This window comes from Puma concolor, chromosome C2 (genome assembly GCF_028749965.1).
Source record: "Puma concolor isolate L17-30 chromosome C2, mPumCon1.1.hap2, whole genome shotgun sequence".
Classification (NCBI taxonomy): Eukaryota; Metazoa; Chordata; class Mammalia; order Carnivora; family Felidae; genus Puma; species Puma concolor.
Window position 1 is genome coordinate 16,503,631 of NC_141675.1, and position 21,961 is coordinate 16,525,591.

Below are 21,961 nucleotides of genomic sequence, written 5' to 3' on the forward strand. Positions count from 1 at the left end.
TGATATTTGCCTTGTGGATTGGCAAGAGATGCATATTCTTTGTCTTTGGAGTATTTCTTTCTTTGAAAAATTAGCTCTCCTTCATTCCGTATGTCCATGGGGGAGCTATCCTCCATAATGTCCAGTCACCCCCCCAACAGGGGTGAACAGGTGACCTACGTAGGGCTAATGAGAGTTTTTTCCTGAAGTTAAAATAATGATTCTGGAAGAGGAAACTTCTCATCTACTGCTTTGCTAAAATGACAGGATGAAGTTATGGACAGGACAGCAGCCATCTTAGCAGATACATGGAGACAGCCTACCTACAAAGAAACCAAATTGACACAGGCAATGAAATGCTTCAAGGGAGAGAACCGGCATCCTGGCACCATTGTCTGAGCTCCTGAATCTTTGTGGCTAAAGTGCCCTTTATCTTGGAAAAGTACCGTTAAATTCCCTTTTACTTAAGCTGGTTTAAGTTCAGTCTCGTATTAACAAAGTCCACTCCGGGCATATGAAAATCTTGCAGCACAGTGTTTAATACATAATGGATGTTTGACAAGTACCAGTTCATCCCTAACACCAGAACCTCTACTATGGTTTCCCAATTCTTGCCTCTAACTTGAAACTTTAATCGTAATATTATCCTTTTGATAGTAATTTCTCACTTACCTTGAAATCACATGAATCCCCAATGATATCCTCTAAAGAAGGGTGTATATCCCCCGACTAGGTGGATTAAATTATGTTTAATGTTGCTATGTTAGTTAAGTTCCTTAATGTCATATGTTCCTTATTACAGTTAAAGACTTAAATTCTGAAGAAGTAATGCCTCTATTTTTAACCACAATTTGGTAGGAATTAACTTAAAATAAAAGTGTACATGTATGTGGTGGGGTGGGAGAAGGAAAAAGAACTAAATCCTCATCTTCTGAAATAAGGTTATAGATGTTGTTCCAATGAAGAGAAGAAAATAGAAGCCATAAAAGCAAAGAATTTATTGCTGTTGAGGTGAACAAAACACACACACACACACACACACACACACACACACACACACACACACACACAATTTCAAACACCTCAGTTAAAAGAATGTGGTTTCTTCTGGAAAAATGGAAATGGGGTAATGAGCATTAGAAAAACTGTCTTAAACATTATACAACAAACTGACTCTTTAATCTATATACATTTATAACTCTGATAAAAATGAAAACTTATCATAAAATATAACAAAATTGAACATCTTACTAGTAGACTCACTTTCAGGCTATTTTAATACTTTGCTATTGCCTTTACTCACACTGCCTAGAAAACACACTTCACTTCTCACTCTCTTTTCCTATTATTTTCACCAGTGAGGTCACCTCAATACACATGTGTATGTGAAGTGCAATGCACTAGGTCCAGAAGTGCATGCTATTATGTGCTGTACAGAACTGCACTGAGTTCCGGTCCTAACCATCCGTTAGGCTGAATAAACACCATTATTTATCTGTAGAAGAAGAAAAGAATCACAAAAGATATCAAAAGCCCAAAACCAACAAATGTGTTTAACCATATTTTCTCTTATGTAGTTTTTCATTTAATATAGGTGTTACAACTAAACATTACCACCTTTTATTCTAGATATTTGAATACTGAGTTTGCTAAGTAGTGTTATCATAAAAAAAAAAAAAAAACAATAATGGTCTGACATACAAATGTCAGAATCACTGAGTAGCTATGTAACATTTGACAAGCCACTTGAATATTCTGGGACTTAATTAGCTGGTATATAAAAAGGAAGAAATGCATAGGTGGACTAAATAAATTACTAATTTCCCTTCCAGCAAGAACATTGGAAAATTATTTATAAATTAGTTGCTACATTTCAAAGAAAGAAATTCTTTCTGGTAACAAAAATACAAATTTTAGTATTCTAACAATGAAACTAATATTTCCCAGATATCATAACTCCACAAAATAGAAATTGGCTTCCAGAGGAGTTCAAAGCTTCTCATTACCACTCTGCCACAACTTCCCACCCCATCTCCATCTCAAAGGTCAGGATCAAGGTAAGAAAGGACATCCCACTGAAGAGGACTACCTGGCATCGCTAACTGGCTGGATTCTGAAGCATCCACTGTTATATTTTCTAAATGGTTCAAAGGGAGGTACAGGTTGCTACATGAGACATGATCTCTCCTCTTTTCTTCCTCCTCTTCTTAGCCTTGCACCCACACAGCTGAAGCAGTCAGCACACTTGGGCTCCCTTGGAGTTGGCCACACCAGGGTCTGGTACTGAGAATCTAGGAAACTCAGCAGCACAAGGCACTAGAAGTAGATGTGGTCTCTCTTGCCAATTGCCTCTCTTATTCCATTTCCTCTACTATTGGCTGTTATGGCTTTTTGTCCTAAAGGAGCAGTAAATACTGGTGTTAAGAGAAAATGCAATACTGGGACCTCAGGAGACAAAGCTAGTGAAGGGCAGATCCTGGATCCAAACTCACGACTCTTTACTCAAGAGTCCTATTCCTCCCATTATACCCCAAGTATAATAAAAGTAATACAGAGAAAAAAGACACAGTCTTCTGGTCCTCTCACAATTAAATGAAGTTAGTGAAGTCCCATGGATCATCCTACTCTGTATATCTAACACAGTACTCCTAAGGAATTTAATAATAAATGCAGTGTCTCAGTTGGAAGCAGCAGCAATAATCTTTCAATAATTCATTGAGGAAAAAGTAGGTGGGAAGGAAATAAATTTGGTTTTAACACATTTAATAATGACTTAAAATGGAAAAATTATGAAGGAAGCATGAAAAATAGATGTGCTGTTGTTCAAATGACTAATATTTTTGAGGGTGAAAAATCTTTATATAAGAAAAAGATTTGTGTTTGTTTTGGGATGGGATTTTTATTTTTGCCAAGTAACTTCTAAATGGTACATAGAAATAAAATATGATAAAGACATTTACATACACACCATGTAATATTTTATACAGCACCAGTGAGTCCTACAGAAATAGGTGTTGATATGAATAATTCAGAAGGAAATTACATATTACTTCAATAATAACATTCATCTACAATTACTTTCAACCCTATTCAGGTGCTAAAGCTCTTCAAAATGAACACAGAATGACGGTATGGCAGCAGTAGCATGACCACTAATATGGGGATCAAAGAGTAAATAAAGAATCTGTGTTTTGTTCTAAGAAACACAAAATTATTTCAAGGCCACTCACAGCTTTGTTAAAATTACTCAAGCCTGCCTGAGCTACATTCAAGTTAACTATCACTTCAATGGATGGTGATCACTGTGACTATAACCCAATCCACCTACTAAATGGTAGACATTGAGTATGCAGTCATAGACAAATCTGCCTGTCAAGGCAAAAACAAAGCTGTGGAAATTCACAGAATTTAGCTGCCATTAGCATCATTCACACTGAGTGAAGAAGATTGGGCAATGACTAACTGATATGTTGTATCACTGCTCAAATTTTATTCCATCAGACTCAGGATATATAGCAACCAAGACCAGAATTTTAATCTCTCTTCAAAAATAAAATAAAAAAAAAAATAGGCCTACAGCTAATTTAATACATGCTAAATAATAAGCAACCAACAATCCATTCTAATAACAATAAAGTAGGAAGAGCTGAGAATGACTACTGCAGATTCACTCAAATTCCTCCCAAGCCATAACACTGGTTAGCACATTTTTTAAAGTCGTGCTCTAAAATAGTATTGTGGTGGTATGGTATCCCTTGATCTGACACCTATAGTTGCATGGCATAATGAGTTGAGTCAAGGAGAGTCAAATCCAAGGCCAAATTCTGATCCATTGATCAGAATCTCTTCTTCAATACCTGTCCCAGGTGGGTCTTCAATTGGCAATGCACTCTGAATTGAATGTCTGACTTCATACAGCATTAATTCCATGATTAGTTTCTTTCTGACAGCATATTTATTAACTCATTGCCACTCCTACCTAATTTTCTCTTAATTTATAAGTTAAAAGATATAACAGAATGATTTCCTGTATCTTGAAGTTACTTTACCCTTAGATTGCCAAGATCTCACCATACTATTGGTGCAAATGTGGTCACAGTAATAATAATGAAATTAATTTCATCAGGGCTTTCTCCCACCCACATGATACAATATTGCGCACTCCCACAGAACTCCCTTTAAGAGTGTTATGTGGTTTCCAAGAGGTATCTCACAAAGGCTTACCACCAATCTTAACATCCTTCTCTAGATGCCTTTATTAATGGAAACTGTCCATAAAGCTAACTAACTAGCAAAGTGATACTTTACTATTTTTATCCATATGTGGGGGGTTATTCTCTTAACACCCCCAGTTCTGAAAAGCTGAATAGCCTTGAACCAACTGTCAGGGAAGGGGGTCACCCGTTAGGCTGAGGTTGTTAATTCCAATTACTAAGGTGAAGTTGGGGTGTCTCTACATAATGGAGCTAAGAGGAATTTGTTTGGAACCCAGGTGATTCCCTAAGGGGCCTTTTAGTATTCTCTTGACCAATGCTACTTCTCAACAGAAAACTTCAGCAATCAAATAAAAATAGAACTACCAAGGGCTCAAATTCTTCAGGAATAAAAGCTTGATAACCCCCTAGGAAAGAACAGAGGCTAGCCAAGACACTGGAAGAGGATTAGGAGAACAAGAAGTAGGTTATAGAAGATGAAAATTATCAAATTAGACCTCATGACCAGATTCAAGAGATTTGGCAGCTGTGTTTATGCTCTTTCCCTGCTATGTTATATAAAGTATTTGTAATGGCTAGTATTTTAGATTTTAGGTGGAAGTGAGTTGACATTATCTTGTGATAAAATGTATCTGATGGCATTTTGTGTGCCCCCATGTAGGAAATACATTTTTTTTTTTTTTTTTTTTTTTTTTACTCAAAGAATAGTGGTAGATGCTTAGGGGCAAAAGCTAGATACTTTCTCTAATCTTTACTCTTCTCCACCCTATTCTGTACTTCAGGAGACACAATTGTTACTACAGCATTAATGGGATCCCTTGCCCTCTGGCTTCCCATTAAGTTTGACCAATAGGAGACACTGGCAGAAAATCAGAAGGGAAGAAGAGTGAAGTCAAGTGTTTATTCTTCCAGCACCTATCCTGCTGTGTTGCTGCAACTTAGTTGCACTTATCAAAAGCCACAGCCCCTGTAAGTAACCCTTTCCTACATTATAGCTCTCACTCCAAGTTCTAGTAATTCCTTCATTCTTTACTCCTTCAAGTACATGACTCTCAACATCTTAACTATTGTTAGTCCTAGGATGCTGCACCATCTTTCATTGTTTTTTACCTTGTCCACATCTTTATAAATACTTCCTTTATGTGCTCTACTCATATGGAGAATGTAGTTTTTTCTTGTCAGGACTGAAACTGGTATACAACACAATAACAAAAAAGAGCAAAATACTTGAACAAGCCTGTATAGCATATTCTCCATATCTGTGTCATTAAAAAAAAGTCTTAATAAATTTCAAAGAATTGAAATTTCAAAAGATTGAAATCCTATTATGGTGTTCTCTCACTAAAATAGATTTAACTTGATGGCCTATATTGGAAAGAAATCTGGGAAAAATGAAAATGTTTGGAAATCAAACAAAATACTTCTAGATAAGTATCCAGAAGATAATCCATGAGAGAAAAAATGTAAGATAGCTTAAAAATAAAACAATGAATGAAAACAAAAACACAATATACCAAATGTTATGGAATGTAGCTAATGTAGTGTTTTGAGGGAAATTTATATCTTAAAGTGCTTATCAAAGAAAAAGATCAATTTAATAACTCAATAGTCCATCTTATTAACTAGAAACAGAAGAGCAACCCAAACTAATACAAGTAAATAAAGGATACAGTAATGATTATAGTGGAAATCAATGAGATAGAAAATGAAATAATAGAGGACATCAATGAAACCAAAAGTTTGTTCTTTGCAAAGACTGACAAACCCTTCTCAAACTAACAGAAAATGAGAGGAAATACAGCCTATCAAAATTAGGAATGATTTCCTATCCTATAGAAATTAAGAGGATTATAAGGGAATGCTGTGAACAATGTTATGCCAACAAATTAGACAACTTTGATGAAATGGACATATTCCTAAAAGCCACAAATAACTAAAATTGATTCGAGAAGAACAGATTATCTTAATTGGCTTATAAGTAAAAAAACAGAATTGGTAATTTCAAATATTACCATAAAGAAAAGCTCAGGGCCAGAAGGTTTCACCGATGAATTCTATCAAGTATCAAGAAATAATACCAACATTTTATAACCTTTTTCTGAAAATAGAGGAGGAGGAAACACTTCTCAGGTCATTCTATGAGGCCAGCGTCAGAAAAGATACCATTAAGAGAGTAAACCACAAATCAATATTTCTCATGAACATAAATACAAATACCATCATAAATTCAAAAATTCGGCAACATATAAAAATGATTATAGACCACAGCCAAGCAAGATTTATCCCAGGAATGCAAGGTTAACATCTAAAATTCTGTTAATATAATATGCCATATTAATATAGTAAAAGACAAAAACCACATGATTATCTTCTGATAAAAGTCAGTGCCCATTCCTGATTTTTTTTTTAATTTCAACACTGAGACCAGGAGAGCACTTCTTCAACTTCATAAAGGGCATCTAAGAAAAGCCTACAAATAACATCATATTTAATGGGGAATGGTTTCCCTCTAAGATTGGGAATAAGGCAGGGAGATTTTTAGGCCAAGATAGATAAACTGAACTTCACTTAAAAACTATTTTTTTTTTGCCTTAAAGGATATCAACTAGAAAATGAAGTCAAGAGAATAAGAGAAAATCTTTACAAATCATATATCTGAAAAAGGATGTATACCCAAAATATGTAAAAACAAAAAAAAACAAAAAAAAAAACCTTATAACTCAAGAATTGTGAAACAACCCAATTTTTAAATGAGCAGAAGACTTGAATAGCTATTTCACCAAAAATGACATATGTATGTAAATGAGCAATGCATTAGTGATTAATGCAAATTAGTCACTACAGAAATGCAAATCAAAATCACTAGTGATACCACAACACACCTAATAGGCTGGCTATAATCAAAAAGGAAGATAATCTAAAATATTGGTAAGAATGGGGCACCTAGGTGGCTCAGTCGGTTAAGCATCCGGCTTCAGCTCAGGTCATGATCTCAAGGTTCGTGGGTTCGAGCCCCGCGTCAAGCTCGCTCAGAGCCTGGTGTCCATTTCGGATTCTGTGTCTCCCTCTCCCTCTACCCCTTCCCCTCTCTCTCTCTCTCTCTCTCTCTCAAAAATAAACATTTAAATAAATAAATAAATAAATAAATAAACAAATAAATAAATAAATAAATAAATAAATAAAATATTGGCAAGAATGTGGAGAAACTGAAACCCTCATTCACTGTTGTGGAATGGTAAAATGATGCAGCCTCTGTGGCACACATTTTGGCAGTTTCTTATGAAGTTAAACATATTTTTTAATTATTTGTTTATTTTTAATTGTTTTAACATATTTATTTATTTTTGAGAGACAGAGTGTGAACGGGGGAGGGACAGAGAGAGAGGGAGACACAGAATCTGAAGCAGGCTCCAGGGTGTGAGGTGTCAGCACAGAGCCTGACAAGGGGCTCAAACCCATGAACCCTGATATCATGCCCTGAGCCAAAGTCGGACACTTAACCGACTGAGCCACCCAGGTGCCCCAAACATAAATTTATCCTATAATCCAGCAATCCCACTTCTAGAAACACACCCAAGTTAAGTGAAAAGCATAGCCATATGATTTGTGGTTTTTTAAGTTTATTTATTTATTTATTTATTTATTTATTTATTTATTTTTGAGAGAGAGAGAGAAAACAAGTTGGGGAGGGTCAGAAAGAGAGGGAGACAGAGGATCAGAAGCAGGCTACGTGCTGACAGTAGAGAGCCCAATGTGAGGCTGGAACTCACGAACCATGAGATCATGACCTGGCTGAAGTTGGACTCTTAGCCGACTGTGCCACATGGGTGCCCCCAAAGTCACATGATTTGTAAATGAACATTGATAACAGGATTAAAACTGGAAACCACCCAAATGTCCATTAACTAATGTACAGATAAATATATGAATATATGTATGAATATATATATTCATACACTGGAATGTTATTCAGCAATAAAAATGTACTGATCCATGATGCCACAATATAGATAAACCTTAAAAACAATATGCTTCAAAGAAGACATACGGTCAACATACATACAAAAAGATGCTCAACATTTCTAACCATCATGGAAATGCAATCAAAATCACAATGAGATATCATTTCACCCCTGTTAGGATGGCTACATTATCAAAAAGACAAGAGGTAACAAGTATTGGTGAGGATGCAGGAAACTGGCAAACCCTGGTGCACTGTTGGAGGGAATGCAAATTGGTGAAACCACTATGGAAAACAATATGAAGTTTCTTTAAAAAATTAAAAATGGAACTAGCACATGATCCAATAATCCTACTTTGGTGTATATATCCAAAGGAAATAAAATCACTCTCAAAGAGATATCTGTACTCCCATGTTTATTTCAACATTATTCACAATAGCCAAGATATGGAAAGAATCTAAGTGTCCGTCCACAGATAAATGAATAAAGAAAATATACTGAATATAGTTAATAATATATTACATACTTGAAATCTGCCAAGAGAACAGATCTCAAGTGTTCTCACTACACACACACACACACACACACACACACACACACACACACAGTAACTATGTGAAGTGATGGATGTGTTAGTTTAATTGTAGCCATCATTTCACGATGTATACATATATCAAAACATCACGTTGTACACCTTAAATATATATAATTTCTATTTGTCAATCTCAATAAAGCTAAAAAAGGAAAAAAATAAAAGCAAAATTTAATAAAACAAAATAGAGAAAAAAACATGCTAAGTGAAAGAAGCTAGATACAGAAGACCATATATTGTACATAATTCCTTTTGTTTTAATTTGACTATAGTTGATACCCAATGTTACATTAGTTTCAGGTATACAACACAGTGATTCAACATCTCCATCTACCATCTACAAGTGTAGCTGCCATCTGTCACCATACAATGTTACTCCAATACCATTCACCATATTCCCTATACTGCACCTTTTATTCCTGTGATTTATTCACTCCATAACTGGAAGCCTGTATCTCCCACTCTCCTTCACCCATTTTATCCAACCCCCTCCCCACCCCCACAACCATCAGTTTGTTCTCTGTTTTTATAGGTCTGGTTCTGCTTTATGTTTGTTTATTCGATTTCTTTATTAGAATCACATGTAAGTGAAATCATACGGTATCAGCCATAGCAACATTTCTCTAGATGTCTCCTTAGGCAAGGAAAACGAAAGCAAAAAATTATTGGGACTACATGAAACTAGAGAGCTTTTGCACAGCAAAGGAAACAATTAAAAAAAAAGTCAACCTATTATATGAGAGAAGATATTTAAAAACGGTATTCTGAATAAGGGGTTAATATCCAAAATATATACAGAACTTATACAACTCAACACCAAAAAATAATAAAAATAAATAGTCCAATTTAAAAAATGGGCAGAGGAACTTATTAGACATTTCTCCAAAGAAGACATAGAGACAGCCAACACACACATGAAAAGACGCTCAGTATCACTAATCATCGGGGAGATACAAATCAAAACCGCAATGAGACATCAGCTCACACCTGTCGCAATGGCGAGTATCAAAAATACAAGAAACAAGTATTGGCTAGGATGTGGAGAATAAGAAAGCCTTGTACACTGTTGACAGAAATGTAAATTGGTACAGCCATTGTGGGAAACAGTATGGAGTTTCCCAGAAAAAATTAATAAGCAGAATTATATGATCCAATAATTCCACTAATTTACACAGACAAAATAAAAACACTAATTTGAAAAGTTATAGGCACCCCTATGTTTATTGTAGCATTACTTACGATAGCCAAGATATGAAAACAACGTGTCTACCAACAGATTAATGAATAAAGAGGATGTGGTGTATACACACACACACACACACACACACACACACACACACACAATTTAATGGATTATGCATTCATAAAAAAGAATGATATCCTGCCATTTTGCAACAGCATGGATGGATCTAAAGGGTATTGTGCTATGTGAAATAAATTGGACATAAAAAGATATGATTCCATTTTTATGAGATATTCAGAAAAAACAAATTTATAGAGACAGGAAGCAGATTAGTAGTTGCCGAGAGCTGGGAGTAGTCACAAAGATTGAGTGCAAATGAACTTCACAGAATTCTCTGGAATTATGGAAATGTTCCAAATTTGTACACATAATGATGATTGTGTAATTCTATAAATTTACTAAAAAACCACTCAATTGCACACATACGAATGGTGAATTTTATTGTATGTAAATATGCCTTGTGAAAAATAGGGAGAAAATCATGTAGAAGATGTCATTCTCTTTCTTAAAGGTGGACTGTGAAGGATGTGGAATTTGCTCATACCTCAACTACAGAATTAATGTAAATGGTCAGGAGCATATCGTCAATACAATGGAGAAATGATCAGCAGTTGCAGTAAGGCAGCATGCTGATAAAACTTTGTTAATATGCTAATATTGACATGTAAGGTAGGTTGCCTACCTTTACTTAATATTCTTAGACAAACCAGGTATAAATAACTGTCACCCTATTCTAAACATGTCTGTTTTTCTTCTTCTTACCAATAGAACAAGGCAAATTAGAATGCTTTCCTGAAGTTACCCTACTACAAAGGTCACATTAATAGATATCTCTCTAATATATCTTATACAGTAACTTGCTGAAAATTAGCTAGTTTTCTAACTAATTTCTGGGCTTGCACTCAAGACTAGGATAAATGCATATTTCCCCTCCTTTGAAACCCCAGAGCAATTTCTCACATATTCCTGCTCCAGAATTAAAAGAACATTTCCTTTTTGTTGTACTCAGATGAGCTCTTTCTTCATGAAATATACTACGGATTACTTTGAAATCCATGGTGAAAGATGCCTTCCTCCTCGTCCCCACATCCTCCTCCTTCCTCTTTCTTACCTTACCCTGTTCTTATGGAATGACAGAAGACCTGCCAGGACTATTCTTTCTCCTTGAAGCCTTCAATCCACTTTTTAAAAACAATCCCCCCCCCCCCCAAATTTTATTTCCTATTCTAGTTTCCTTTTCAGGATCCATTTATCAAGAGCTTAATAATGACGTATGCCCATTCTGTCCTTTTGCCCCTACGTCACACATATTGTACACTTAGAGTACGTCTGTGAGCTCAGCAATGTGCAAGGCTCTGCAGACTGACTCTTAGGAGTCAGAAGGTTCAGCTCCAGCTCTGAATGTCAGCAGGATTGGATTGGGAAAACAAGATGCACATATAACAAACCACAGAGAATCAAGTCACTCAATTGAATCCCAGACAAGAAGAAATGGACAAAGTTTGAGTGCAAGGAGTTTATTTGAATAGCAATCCCAGGAAGCACACTATGTGAACCAGGAAGCATGAGTAATGGGAAGGTGCTATCAACTTACCACTGAGGACAACTGACTTGCCCTCTCCTGCTTGAGAACTCAGGAGACATCGTGAAATAAACAAAAGTTGTCTCAGTACCCATCTATCTTTGGCTGAGGAGAGATTAATTCTCCACCACTTTCAGCCTACCTTATACAGGGGTGAGAGGAAGCCCTCAGACAGAAGATGGCATGAGCCTGCCATAGGATGACATCTGCAAGAACTGGAAACATGACTGCCAGGGAGATGACAGCAAAGCCAACACTACTATAGTCAGCAAAGACTTTGTGAGGGATGGCATTTCCGATTCTTTAAACAATGCACTGTGAACTGGTCGAGAAAAATAGCATGGGTGAGAAGAGAGGAGCAGGAACTGGCAGAAAATGGCGTGAGTGAGAAGAGAGGAGAGGGAACTGGGAAAGGGTGACAGCAAGAATCCCAGGAATTTTGCAACCACTCTGTTATTTAAAGAGGTGGAGGGACATAACTTTCATCTTAGAATCTTTGTATTTGCAAGAATTAATCATCTCATTGCACACAGATCAGATTAAACTCTCAAGAGAAAATGAACAGCTCTTAGTTTCAAAAGAAGGCAACTGGGAGAGGAAAATACTAAATAAATTAACGTGTTAGAAAGTAAACTCTTGAGCTAAGGCTAACACTTAACATTCTTATTATATAGCACAAGAATGAACAGCATTCGCCCTTAAGTCAAAGGCCTATGAAGTATAGATCTTCCTCCACTTACAATGGGATTATATCCCAATAAGCACATCGTAAGTTGAAAATATCATAAATTGAAAATACGTGTGATAAACCTAACCTCCTAAACATCATAGCTTAGACTAACCTACTCAAACATGCTCAGAACGTGTACATTAGCCAATAGTTGGGCGAAGTCATCCAACAGAGAGTCTATTTGATAATAAAGTGTTGAATACCTCATGTAATTGGCTGAATACTGTACTGAAAGTGAAAAACAAGAATGGCTGTATGGGGGTACACAGTGGTTGTAAGTTTACCTTCGTGCCACTGGCCAGCAGCATGAGAAAGGATGGACTGCATAGTACCAGCCCAGGAAAAGATCAAAATTCAAAATTTGAACCAAGTGCTTATTGCTTTCACACCACTGTAAAGTTGAAAAATCAGAAGTTGGGGACCATCTGTAAAAAGTAAGTAAAGCCTAGGCCAAGAATACATCTTCAGGATGTCTCAGACAGTGGTCTTCAAAGGGGCTTGTATATAAGAATCACCTATGACATGTCTTCAAAACACAGATTCCTGAGCCAAATACCCAAATGTTTTGACTTAGGATATCCTGGGGTAGATCCTAACTACCTGTATTTTTAAGACCCATAGATAATCTTAATATGTACCCTGGTTCAAAAACCATAGGTGGAGAACAGAATGAACTATGAATCCTGTAGTTATGCAGCTGGACTGTGGAGGATGCCTAGGGAAAGAGAGAGAGACTGGGAAAGTAATTAGAAATTACCTCTGGCAAGAAAGAAAGAAAGAAAGAAAGAAAGAAAGAAAGAAAGAAAGAAAGAAAGAAAGAAAGAAAGAAAGAAAGGAAGGAAGGAAGGAAGGAAGGAAGGAAGGAAGAGGGAGGGAGGGAGGGAGGGAGGGAGGGAGGAAAGAAAGAAAGAAAGAGAGAGAGAGAGAGAGAGGGAGGGAGGGAGGGAGGGAGGGAGGGAGGGAAGGAGGGAGGAAGGAAGGGAGGGAGGGAGGAAGAAATTACCTCTGGCCAATAAATAAGACATTAGAGAGGGAAAAAGAAAAGAATGTGACAACACTAGGGGAAAAGAAACCTTCTACCCCAGTCCTATGTTGCCAAAAGGAAGGGTTTGGCATGTGTCCTGCTAGATCTATATAAGCCTAATAATCAGGTTAGAAATACCCCCATAGACCCTAAGAAAGTGGGCCCATTCAGTGTGAGTGTTAAAAAACCAGGTCACAGAGTTAAGGAAGACTTAATGGAAGAATTTCCCATTTCTTCAACCATCCTAAGTAAAACAAACATAATCAGAAAGCAACTACTGTTGGTATGCAGGATGGAGGAAGAGAATTTATCAGCTTCATGCACCAGCCACTGATTGAATGTGGAATATTGAGAGCTCTGTTGATTAAATTTATTTAGTACTCATAAGAAATGTGTTTAGGGAAAGAACAGCACTTGATTCAGTGGGTTCTAGCTATAAAGCATACTAAATAAAGAGGATTTATAAAAATCCTAATCCTTCAGGCCAACAACATGCAGTAATAATATTTATATGCTCCAGGCATATATATGGTAATTATACAGAAAAGAGTGATCTAGATGCTTTCTGCTTCACCCTGGAAAACATCAGAACACAAGAACCATCTTATAACAAAAGCTTAACATGATTTTAGATTAACTGCACACAAGTTCCAAGGTATTAAACACCAAAATGAATTAAGGGGTATATTGTAGAGATCTCTACAATTCTCTCTCTAGAATTTTGCAAGTAGATTATAGATCTTTCCCAGCTGATAAGTTTCTATATGTTGAGTAATAAAAAGTAGAAAAGGGTGTCCCAATCTTATGCAAGTATTTATTGATCCTAAGTGTTAGCATTGCACTAGGTGTTTGGGGAATATAACAGTAGCAAAACACTTGCCCCTTGTCTTCAATGATCTTATATTCTAATAAACAAGATGACAGTAATACATTGCATACAACAGCAACAAGTGAAAAACAAATTGTTGTGTTTCTTCCATTCTAAAATATCACTAATTATAGCTCACATCAATTTCTTAGACAGCAAATTCTTAGGGGGAAAAAAGAAGCATATTAATATCCACAATAATTGTGAGATGTATCTTAATTCCCAAAACATTAAGTTGTGGAAAACAGGTATGTTTTATAATTTAAAAAATGTTGTAATTAAGAAATACATCATATAATACAGGCTATAATCTTAGTGGGGAAAAAATAAAAATGAGGGAAACCACTGTGCGCCTTTCCATATCTAGTTTGCATTTAATACTGTCCATCTCATACACTGGATATTCTGTGGAACTATACTTATCCTTCTACACGAAACCCTGTCTCTTCAGATAGACTAGAAGTTTCCAAGGACAGTAATGGTGTTTCATACCAGTGTTGCTCAAACGTTCCTGCAAATGAGACTCACTGGGGCAGATTTGAAAATCAAAATGCCCAGGACACATCCAACGCAACCAGTACTTCAGGGCTTGGGGCAAGGGGACGAGTCTCCAAATTTTTTAAGCTTCCTGGACCATTCAAATATGAAGTCAAGGTTGACACCCATCATTTTACACCCTTTTTTCAATCACCAATCTCTAGCAGCTTATTTTCTCAATAAAGGTTTATTATCCATGATATTCTCCGAAGGATCTGGATAAAGTTTTAATCATCTTATCTCTCACTCAAATATGCATGCATATTTAATCATGCATATCTCTCACACAACAACATGCCTGAATTTCACAACTTAATGTTGAGTCGGAAAAATCCAGAAGCAAAAAAACAGTAGACAGTATGATTCTATTCCTATAAAGTTCAAAATAGTCTAAAGTAATCAATGATGTTGTAAGTCAATTCTCTTGAAAATGGGTACTGACCATGGCCATGAGATTTGGGAGTGCTCCAACATCCTGCTTCTTGATCTGACAATTGTGTTCATGCTGTGAAAATTCATTGAGCTGTACATTTATGAGTTTCTAAATGTAACACTTCAATGTAAAAGTTTACTTAAAATAACAAATGAGGGGCGCCTGGATGGCGCAGTCGGTTAAGCGTCCGACTTCAGCCAGGTCAGGATCTCACGGTCCGTGAGTTCGAGCCCCGCGCCGGGCTCTGGGCTGATGGCTCAGAGCCTGGAGCCTGTTTCCGATTCTGTGTCTCCCTCTCTCTCTGCCCCTCCCCCGTTCATGCTCTGTCTCTCTCTGTCCCAAAAATAAATAAACGTTGAAAAAAAAAAAATTTAAAAAAAAAAAAATAAATAACAAATGAAGCCATTTTAAAAGCTGGCTTTGAACTTCTCAGTAAAGATGATGTCGTGATCTAAATCACTTGGGCTCCACCTCTAATATGAACAAGATGAATAATAAACAATAGAACCCAGCCTCCCTCAAAAAATTCATCAGCAGGAGACAATAAGAAAGGTCACAATTTAATGGCATGATATTCAAAATTAGAAATGGCTGCAGGCTGAATTTGGAGAATGATCTGTGTATGTATCCCCAAGGGGTGGTATGTATATTTAACAAAATTATCAGGAGATCAGAACCTAGTTTTCCAACAAATGGTTCTTCCCATATCCCAATTCCCAAAATCTAAAACTATAGAAAAGTGGCTGAGACACAATATCAAACTCTAAAACTCTAGTACAGAAAAAGTAAGTACATGTGATTTAAAAAAAAAAAAAAAGTCAACAAGTATTCATCAGTACTTTAAGTAAGTAAAGAGAAATTCTGGTTAGAGTTTCACACACTAAATAGGAGCCAGATGAATCATCATGAGAATCATATTAACAGACTAGAGATAAATAAATAAAAGAGGAAAGAAGGAATGAAGAAATGGGAAGAATGAGAGAGTGGAGAGGGAGGAGTGAAGGAAAAGGGAAGGGGATTAAGAGGAAATAAATGAAAGGAAGGAAGAAGAAAAGTAGGAAGGAATGGAGGGAAGGTGGGAGGAAGAAAGAGGAAAAAAGGAGGGAGAGAGGAAAGAAAGGTATCAACTCCAAGTCCAGAACCTCGAGCTGATGAATGATTTCCAGCTGTGGCACCTCTTCTTGACCCAGAGACCCTGGCAGTAAAAGGACAAGTTATCTTCACGACCACACATCCAACATACAGCAGTTGAACAAGAAGGACAAAACTGCACTGAACAGTTCATTCAGAAATAAACCCTATCACTTGCAAAGAGGAAGGATGGGAGCACAGAGCAGTCTCTGGTCCATTGCAAACCTGAAATCCGGCAGGGAAGATGTCATGAGGAGCCGAGACCCTGGTGTGGGGAATATTCCTCCATCTGGCTCTGATTTTATAACCTCTGAGTAGCTCGCCTGTCCATTTTCCAGGGATCTTGCCTCCACCCTTGAAAAGCATCATCCTTTTCAATTAAACTCCTTTGTTACACCTGAAGAAAGCTTTGAAGCAACAACTGAGGCAAAAAAAGATCAAGGGATTTGAGCAGTGAACCAAATACGTTTGTAAACCTCTACAAAGTAGACATGGACATAACTTAGTTCAATATATCTTTAATGAGATTCATTTGGTCAAAGTGAAAAGTCTGTGTAGAGTAATGGCGGCAAAAGAAGGATTTAAGGAACCCTTTGATATGTCTCCCATTGTCTACAGAACAAACTCCTAACTCTTAGCCTAATAGCCAAGACCCTTCAAGACCAGCACCAACCTGACTTTCCAGTATTATTTTCCTTGATCTCTTTTTGATTCTATAGATTAATCAAAATAATAACATGGCAAATTATTCAGAATTAGTAAGCTATTGAGAATATCCCCTCCAAATTAAGTGTGTATATTTCTTGAGATCTTAGTAACAATACTCAATAATAAAGAAGCCTTAGAACATTTCTATATTCGGAGCATTTCTGCACACAGATGACACTAAGAGTCTGAAGAAAGAATGTGGAGGGCTTTCTGCTCCAGACTCAGTAGGGTGACACTCCATGTTCAGATTCTTTGAAAAGGATGAACTACTTCATAGCTCTTTAGCAGTGGTTCTTAAAATGGGTAACGTTGCCCCCTCAGAGAAATTTGTTAATGTCTGAAGACACTTTTGGTTGTCACAAATCAGAGGAAGGGAGGGAGAAGGAGCAGGGGCTATTCATCTAGTGGGTAGCGGCCCGAGATGCCACTTAACATGCTACGATGCACAGAACAGACCCCCCACCACCCTAATAAAGAATTATCTGACCCAAAATGTCCATAGTGCCAATGCTGATAAATCTTGCACTATAATTTGGCCTACAGGACCAAGAATGGCCCCAAAGGAAAATGGAAATCGAGAGTTAGAAAAAAAACAGTCCTCATCACTAAAGTGGAGGGGGGTGTGCGTTTGGCAGAGAGCCCAAGAGAATAACTACACCTGCCTCCATTTCTTCAGCCCCCACACTCTACCCACGCTCTTTCCCATATGTCCCCATAGGCTCTCCGGATCCTGAAGAGAGCAGTGCACAGAAGCCAGATGGCTTTGCCTCTCACCCTCTGCTTGTCCACTCCTCTCTGGACTCGTTGACTCAACACAAATAATCCTAATTACCATTGCTATTTTCAGCTTGAAGACAGATATTTCTTAAATGAGCAAGATCATCCTTACTAAGAGAAAGAAAGAAAGAAAGAAAGAAAGAAAGAAAGAAAGAAAGAAAGAAAGAAAGAAAGAAAGAAATTGAAAAATCCCCAAACTTTAAGTCCTTGGCATTGAGTACTTCAATTTCATGTCAGGGAGTCTGGACTTGGCCTGAAGGGAAAATGTAACAGAGCGTGCCATCAAAATAACTAGGTCAATTTTCAGCTTCTTCTTGGAAGGCTTTCTGCTCCTTCCCTGCCCTCCCCGCTGGGCCCTTGGCCTGCCTGTGCCAACCACCCTGATTTCAAATAACTGGCTCTCTCAGCCTACATCTCAAAGTCCAAAGGCCCCTGGGATTGAACAAATTGCCCACCTACTTTGAATCAAAGAATACAGTCCTGCTCTTTCAATTTGGGCATCTGGAATTAGTGACACCTACAGTGTGCAAGCACTAGACCACCTGGCGGAGAATGAAATTTTATGTGATGCCTGCTGGCATCCTGGGCTTCGTCCACTGCCTCCATCAGAGCCTACCGTTGGACCTCAGGAACTGCTGACTTGCTTGCTTTACTTAAGGACCTAGTGTCAGGCTCATGTCAGTGGAAAATACATGATTTATCAGGTTTATAAAAAAACATCAAACAATAAAACCAAAAAGAAGGCCAAAGTGCCAGGTTTAAGGAATCCGAAAGCCCGAAGGGAAGGGAAGGGAAGGGAAGGGAAGGGAAGGGAAGGGAAGGGAAGGGAAGGGAAGGGAAGGGAAGGGAAGGGAAAGGAAGGGAAAGGAAGGGAAAGGAAGGGAAAGGAAGGGAAAGGAAGGGAAGGAAGGGGAAGGGGAAGGGGAAGGGATGTGAAGGGAAGGGGGGGAAGGAAGGGAAGGGAAGGGAGGAAGGGAGGAAGGGAGGAAGGAAGGAAGGAAGGAAGGAAGGAAGGAAGGAAGGAAGGAAGAAAACCGATGTGAGGAAAGATTCTTTTCAATCAAACCTTCCCAGAACATGGCATCCAGCTTTTTATAAGGTATGAATAAAGACATCAATTATACAAGTTCTCATAGTCCTTCAACTATTTCTTTACACATCTTTCTTCCTCTAAACACCTACACATCCAAAGATAGAACTTACACTTCTGTCTTATATACTCAATATTCAATAGAATGCCTGACTCATACTGATACTTAATAAATTGATTCCTCAACCTTTCCTTGTACTCTTTTTTTCAATGACCACTCTCAAATAGTCTCCCAAAGACACCTGGATTCCAGTGGTCAGCACCCTTTGATCCCAAGACCTTTAGCTACTATACCTACACCCAGTGCATGTTAAGGGTTGGCTCTTCCCCACCTGGGAACTGTTTCCTCTATATTAACTGGCTACCGCTTACAATCAGTTGGCTAATGTTACAAACCATGTGGGATTTGTGTCCTGATAAATAATTTAAAAAGAAAAGAAAAAACCTCCTTTACTTTTAACTATAACTTTTTAAAGACAGTATGCGTCCTTACTATATTACTCATTGGTTGACATGGCTAAATTCAACTCTTTCTAACATGGTGTCCTATGTATAGTAGATACTTATAAGCACTTGCTGAACAAATATTTGCTTCATTAAAGAGACATCTTCTCCTAATATCATAGAAGGGAGTTATTGAATAAGTGTATCTTTGTATTATATTTACATAACAACAAGCACCTGCTGATTCCCACACAATTTTTTCCCAGTAAAAAAAATAAATAAATAAACAAGGGAACATAAGGGATAAATCATACTAAAATCCATAACCCCATGGCACAAAAACAGACACATAGACCAATGGAATAGAATAGAAACCCCAGAACTAGACCCACAAACGTATGGCCAACTCATCTTTGACAAAGCAGGAAAGAACATCCAATGGAAAAAAGACAGTCTCTTTAACAAATGGTGCTGGGAGAACTGGACAGCAACATGCAGAAGGTTGAAACTAGACCACTTTCTCACACCATTCACAAAAATAAACTCAAAATGGATAAAGGACCTGAATGTGAGACAGGAAACCATCAAAACCTTAGAGGAGAAAGCAGGAAAAGACCTCTCTGACCTCAGCCGTAGCAATCTCTTACTCGACACATCCCCAAAGGCAAGGGAATTAAAAGCAAAAGTGAATTACTGGGACCTTATGAAGATAAAAAGCTTCTGCACAGCAAAGGAAACAACCAACAAAACTAAAAGGCAACCAACGGAATGGGAAAAGATATTTGCAAATGACATATCTGACAAAGGGCTAGTATCCAAAATCTATAAAGAGCTCACCAAACTCCACACCCGAAAAGCAAATAACCCAGTGAAGAAATGGGCAGAAAACATGAATAGACACTTCTCTAAAGAAGACATCCAGATGGCCAACAGGCACATGAAAAGATGTTCAGCGTCGCTCCTTATCAGGGAAATACAAATCAAAACCACACTCAGATATCACCTCACGCCAGTCAGAGTGGCCAAAATGAACAAATCAGGAGACTATAGATGCTGGAGAGGATGTGGAGAAACGGGAACCCTCTTGCACTGTTGGTGGGAATGCAAATTGGTGCAGCCGCTCTGGAAAGCAGTGTGGAGGTTCCTCAGAAAATTGAAAATAGACCTACCCTATGACCCAGCAATAGCACTGCTAGGAATTTATCCAAGGGACACAGGAGTACTGATGCATAGGGGCACTTGTACCCCAATGTTCATAGCAGCACTCTCAACAATAGCCAAATTATGGAAAGAGCCTAAATGTCCATCAACTGATGAATGGATAAAGAAATTGTGGTTTATATACACAATGGAGTACTACGTGGCAATGAGAAAAAATGAAATATGGCCTTTTATAGCAACGTGGATGGAACTGGAGAGTGTGATGCTAAGTGAAATAAGCCATACAGAGAAAGACAGATACCATATGGTTTCACTCTTATGTGGATCCTAAGAAACTTAAGAGAAACCCATGGGGGAGGGGAACAAAAAAAAAAAAAAAAAAAAAGAGGTTAGAGTGGGAGAGAGCCAAAGCATAAGAGACTGTTGAGAACTGAGAACAAACTAAGGGTTGATGGGGGGTGGGAGGGAGGAGAGGGTGGGTGATGGGTACTGAGGAGGGCACCTTTTGGGATGAGCACTGGGTGTTGTATGGAAACCAATTTGACAATAAATTTCATATATAAATAAAAATAAATAAATAAATAAATAAATAAATAATAAAAAAAATAAAATAAAATCCATAACCCCAGCATCAACAACCTCCAAAAACATGGATGTTTCTGAACCACAGTAAAAGAAATAAGAATTGCTCCTAATTGAAGGGCTTAAGTATAATTTTCCTTATATAATAGGACAAAAAAATGAAAGAAAAAAAAAGTCCCAACTTGACATGCAGTCTGTCAGGGATGCCTTCTTGAGTAAATAAGGTTTTAGAGTTTCTTTTTTAGAAGTGAAAATTTGGTGAAGATTTAGGAAGGTATTTCAAACACGGAGAAGATGAGAGAAGGGCATGAAGTCAAGACAGCAAGTCACACCAGCTGAACCACTGAAGAAGGTAATACACGCTAGACAGAACAGTGAGTAGAGAGAACAAAGGTGATGTCAGAGACAAGGAGGTTAAAGCATCATGAGGAATGCCTATAAAATGGAAACACTGGGTGAGATGATCTCTAATATTATCCATCATTCTACAACCATATGGACACTGATGCCAGCTTCTGCTCTGTGCTTGTCTTTATCAGGACAATGTATCCCCCCTTTTTTTGCTCCAGAAACACTTGCCACAAAGTCAAGCTATAATAGAGTAGAATATGATCACAACTTAAACAACAATCCTTTTGAAGTAAACCTCAAGTTCTCAGAGTGTAAGTTATTAGGAAACTACTACTAGAAACCCACAGTGAAAGCTTTAAGACCTAATTTTTAAAAGATACATGATTATAGTGAAAAAACCATAGGAATAACAAAAACCATCATTTTCTTCAAGACAGCTCATCTCTATGTAATGCAATGCTTTAAATGACCGTATGGTACCAAGTAAGAAGAAAGGAAAATGGAATCAACATGTATTGATTTGTAAGCTATTTTATACGATCAATGTCCAAAT